This window comes from Bufo gargarizans, chromosome 2 (assembly GCF_014858855.1).
Source record: "Bufo gargarizans isolate SCDJY-AF-19 chromosome 2, ASM1485885v1, whole genome shotgun sequence".
Lineage (NCBI taxonomy): Eukaryota > Metazoa > Chordata > Amphibia > Anura > Bufonidae > Bufo > Bufo gargarizans.
In genome coordinates, this window is record NC_058081.1 from 267,912,000 (window position 1) to 267,917,999 (window position 6,000).

Consider the following 6,000-nt stretch of genomic DNA (forward strand, 5'->3'; position numbering starts at 1 on the left):
AATACCTCCACACAGTATAAGATGCCAGCATGCATCCCAAAATACCTCCCCAACTTCATCATATTAATACTACATTGCAGCACAAAATATCTCCCCTACAGCACCATGTAAATAGCACCATGAAGTACCAAATACCCAGCCTTACTGCCTCTTGATAACCCCTCCCCCACTGGCAGCAGCACTGTCCCCATTTAAATCTCTCACCTCTGGTTGGGACTTGTAGGATAGAAGCAGTGAGGCTGGAGCTGGAGGGAGATAGCCTTCTGGTAGAAGGCAGAATGAGGTGCATAAAAGGAGGTGTGACATCACAGGTCACATGTTGCTGATGGTCAGACAGTAAGAGGTATAATAGATGCAGCATGTACAGATACAAACAGGTGAAACTAAAAAAATTAGAATATTGTACAAAAGTTCATTTATTTCAGTAATGCAACTTAAAAGGTGAAACTAATATATTAGATAGACTCATTACATGCAAAGCGAGATATTTCAAGCCTTTATTTTCTATAATTGGGATGATTATGGCTTACAGCTTATGAAAACCCCAAAGTCATAATCTCAGAAAATTAGAATATTGTAAAAAGGTTCAATATTCTAGGCTCAAAGTGTCACACTCTAGTCAGCTAATTAATCCATAACACCTGCAAAGGAGTCCTGAGCCTTTAAATTGTCTCAGTCTGGTTCAGTAGGAATCACAATCATGGGAAAGACTGCTGACCTGACAGTTGTGCAGAAAACCATCATTGACACTCTCCAAAGCCTCAAAGGTAAGTTAAATGTTCCCAAAGTGCAGTAGCAAAGCACATTAAGGCCCCTTTCACATGGGCGAGAATTCCATGCGTGTGTAATGCGTGAGGTGAACGCATTGCACCCACACTGATTCCGGACCCTTTAACTTCACTAGGGCTGTTCAGATAAGCAGTGATTTTCACGCATCACTTGTGCGTTGCGTGAAAATCGCAGCATGTTTTATATTCTGCAATTTTTTACACAACGCAGGCCCCATAGAAATGAATGGGTCTGTGTGAAAATCGCAAGCATCCGCAAGCAAGTGCAGATGCGGTGCGATATTCACGCATGGTTGCTAAGGAGATGATGTAAGTAAATTGATAAAAGTCAATTTACTGTATTATTTTCCCTTATAACATGGTTATAAGGGAAAATATTAGCATTCTTAATACAGGGGTTAAAAAAAAAAGTTAACTCACCTCGTCCTGTTGTTTGCGCAGCCGGCATCTTCTTCTTTCTTCTTCTTTCAGGACCTGCAAAAGGACCTTTGATGACGTAATCTGAGTGCGGTGACGTCAGCGCAGGTCCTGCTGAATGAAGATAGAAGATTACGTCATCAAAGGTCCTTTGGCAGGTCCTGAAAGAAGAAGATGCGCGAACAACAGGATGAGGCCCCATGCACACGGCCGTGTTTCACGGCCGTGTGCGGACCGTGGAACCGCGGCCTGGATCCCTCCTGAGAGCAGGAGCGCACGGCGTCACTGGTTGCTATGACGCCGTGCGCTCCCTGCTGCCGCCGCAATACAGTAATACACTGGTATGATCTATGCCAGTGTATTATTGTACTGTGCCGGCAGCAGGGAGCGCACGGCGTCATAGCAACCAGTGACGCCGTGCGCTCCTGCTCTCAGGAGGGATCCAGGCCGCGGTTCCACGGCCCGCACACGGCCGTGTGCATGGGGCCTGAGGTGAGTAATTTTTTTTTGTTTTTAACCCCCAAAGCCACATTTTAGTAAGCATTCTGTATTAAGAATGCTATTATTTTCCATTATAATCATGTTATAAAGGAAAATAATAAAATATACAGAACACCTAACCCAAACCCGAACTTCAGTGAAGAAGTCCGGGTTCGGGTCTGGGTAGCACAGTCAGTTTTTTATCGCGCGCGTGCAAAACGCATTGCACCCACACAATAAAAACTGAACATTGGAACGCAATCGCAGTCAAAACTGACTGCAATTGTGTACCTACTTGCACGATTTTCCCTGATCGCAGACACAATGCATCCGGACCTAATCCGAACATGCTCGTCTGCATGGGGCCTAATAGAAAGTTATGTGAAAGGGACAAGTATGGAAAAAAAACAACAACCAACATCAGAAGCGTCTTACCTGGGCTAAAGAAAAAAAGAACCGGTCTTTTGCTCAGTGGTCCAAAGTCCTCTTTTCTGATGAGAGCAACTTTTGCATCTCATTTGGAAACCAAGGACCCAGCGTCTGGAGGAAGAATGGAGAGGCACACAATGCAAGATGCTTGAAGTCCAGTGTGAAGTTTCCACAGTCCGTGTTGATTTGGGGAGCCATGTCATCTGCTGGTGTTGGTCCACGGTGCTTCAATAAGTCCAGAGTCAACTCAGTCGTCTACCAGGAAATTTTGGAGCACTTCATGCTTCCTTCCGCAGTCGAGCTTTATGGAGATGGTGACTTCATTTTCCAGCAGGACTTGGCACCTGCTCACACTGTCAAAAGCACCAAAACCTGGTTTAATGACCATGGGATTACTGTGCTTGATTGGCCAGCAAACTCGCCTGACCTGAACCCCATAGAGAATTAATGGGGCATTGCCAAGAGAAAGATGAGACATGAGACCAAACAATGCAGAAGAGCTGAAGGCTGCTATTGAAGCATCCTGGTCTTCCATAACACCTCAGCAGTGCCATAGGCTGATAGCATCCATGCCATGACGCATAGAGGGGCCCAAACCAAGTACTGAGTACATATGCATGATTATACTTTTCAGAGATCCTACATTTTTCTATTTAACATCCTTTTTATATTGATTTCATGTAATATTCTTATTTTCTGAGATTGTGAATTTGCGGTTTTCATAAACTGTAAACCATAATCATCCAAATTATACCAAATAAAGGCTTGAAATATCTCGCTTTGCATGTAATGAGTCTCTCATATGTTAGTTTCACCTTTTAAGTTGCATTACTGAAATAAATGAACTTTTGCACGATATTCAAATTTTTCAAGTTTCACCTGTAGTATATACAGCAGTGTACTGATATGTGAGATACGAAGTATAATAGATGTAGTATATACAGATATATTGTCGTATACACAGAAGTATACTGATATATAAGATACGAGGTATTATAGAGTGTGTACAGATATATAGTGTACACAGCAGCCCACTGGTATGTGAGATACAAGGTATAAATGACACCTCGTACCTCGCATATCATTACACTACTGCATATATTACATGTCTGTAGCAACTGCATCAATTATACCATGTACATCACATATCAGTACACTGCTGTGTATACTATATATCTGTATGCACTGCATCTATTATACTTTGTATGTCTTATATCAGTACGCTGCTGGATATATACTATACATTTGTACCCACTGCATCTATTAAGCTAATGCAAACCCTGCCCATAAGTGGTTGTTCCCAGGAGGGGTTAGGGCGTTCCCAGGGGCAGGGCCTATATGCCCTGATTTTACCAACTGAAACGCTGGTACAATGTGTATAGCTAGATGTATGTGGTCAGTTACACTTTATGGTTATTGTGTGAGCTACATGAGGTAGCGGTGGTTGTAACTGTCTGCAGTACTACATATGAGGGAGATATGAGGCACTCTTACAATGTGGCCCCTTTGAGGTATGAGAATCAATGAGGCATAAGGGACTACTGAGTAAAAAAGGGAATGGGAGGCAAATAAAGATAAAAGGGGAAGATCTCCTTTTACCACTCCATTCTAGTCGCAATGGAGAGCTTATCTTGCAGTTCTTCTCTGTGCTGTTCTGGGTTGAAGGCCTGTATTAAATGTAATTGAGGGTGGGGTCTTTCATACACCACGGGCTCCCCTCCCCTAGCGGCCCCTAATAGCTGCCTCCATTGGAGGTACGCCACTGATTAAAGCCTCAAACTCTTACAGCCTGCTTAGTACAAGTATGTTTGTGTTTAAACTCCATCCATGGTAGGGACCTTGTGATGTCACATGGTCATGTGACATTCAAAGCCTCAATCTCTAAGGTAACCACGCATCTCACCCTTAAAAGCATGATTAGGGTTGGTTATTATTTTTTTAATGATATTATTAATGTTTATCACCACAGAGCAGGGGATCTACTGTAGATATTACCCTTCTTCTCCTACATTCCCCAGCTGCTTCAAACACATGTGACTTCAGCATGTCACATGACCGTGTGACATCACAAGATCCTTGCCAGTGAGGAGTTCTAGCCTACAAGGTATACAGAAAGGGAAGCAACAGAATCCTATTAATCAATAAATGAAATTGTAATTTGCACCTTTTCACCTTTTTGATGATCTGATGTTGCCCTTTCATTTTTTATCATTTTTATCCATAGTCAGATGTGGGGAAGGAAGCTCCATACTACATGACATTCTCTAGTTCTCTCTATCTCCCTTAAAGGGAACCTGTCACCGGGATTTTGTGCATAGAGCTGAGGACATGGGCTGCTAGATAGCCGCTAGCACATCCGCAATATCCAGTCCCCATAGCTCTGTGTGCTTTTATTGTGTAAAAAAGAGTCATATTTTCAAGCTCTGACTCATCGCAGGTTAATTTGTATATGTATCAAATTGTTGTTGTTTTTTTACACAATAAAAGCACAGAGAGCTATGGGGACTGGGTATTGCGGATGTGCTGGCGGCGATCTAGCAACCCATGTCCTCAGCTCTATACACAAAATCCCGGTGACAGGTTCCCTTTAACCACTTCAACCCCCCTAGCTGAAACCCCCTTAATGACCAGGCCACTTTTTACACTTCTGCACTACGCTACTTTCACCGTTTATTGCTCGGTCATGCAACTTACCACCCAAATGAATTTTACCTCCTTTTCTTCTCACTAATAGAGCTTTCATTTGGTGGTATTTTATTGCTGCTGACATTTTTTGTTATTAATCTAAATGTAACGATTTTTTGGCAAAAAAATGACATTTTTCACTTTCAGTTGTAAAATTTTGCGACATCCATATATACGACATCCATATATACATTGTTCGCTAAATTTATTGTTCTACATGTCTTTGATAAAAAAAAAAAATGGTTTGGGTAAAAGTTATAGCGTTTACAAACTATGGTACAAAAATGTGAATTTCCGCTTTTTGAAGCAGCTCAGACTTTCTCAGCACCTGTCATGTTTCCTGAGGTTCTACAATGCCCAGACAGTAGAAAACTCCCACAAATGACCCCATTTAGGAAAGTAGACAACCTAAGCTATTCGCTGATGGGCATAGTAAGTTCATAGAACTTTTTATTTTTTGTCACAAGTTAGCGGAACATGATGATTTTTTTTCCTTACAAAGTCTTATATTCCACTAACTTGTGATAAAAAACAAAAACTTCCATGAACTCACTATGCACATCACAAAATACCTTGGGGTGTCTTCTTTCCAAAATGGGGTCACTTGTGGGGTAGTTATACTGCCCTGGCATTTTAGGGGCCCAGATGCGTAAGAAGAAGTTTGAAATCAAAATCTGTAAAAAATGACCGGTGAAATCCGAAAGGTGCTCTTTGGAATGTGTGCCCCTTTGCCCACCTAGGCTGCAAAAAAGTGTCACACATGTGGTATCGCCATACTCGGGAGAAGTTGGGGAATGTGTTTTAGGGTGTCATTTTACATATACCCATGCTAGGTGAGATAAATATCTTGGTCAAATGCCAACTTTGTATAAAAAAATGGGAAATGTTGTCTTTTGCCAAGATATCTCTCTCACCCAGCATGGGTATATGTAAAATGAGACCCAAAAACACATTCCCCAACTTCTCCTGAGTACGGCGATACCACATGTGTGACATTTTTTTGCAGACAAGGTGGGCAAAGGGGCACACATTCCAAAGAGCACCTTTCGGATTTCACATGCCATTTTTTACACATTTTGATTGCAAACTACTTCTCACGCATATGGGCCCCTAAATTGCCAGGGCAGTATAACTAGCCCACAAGTGACCCCATTTTGGAAAGAAGACACCCCAAGGTACTCCGTGAGGGGCATGGCGAGTT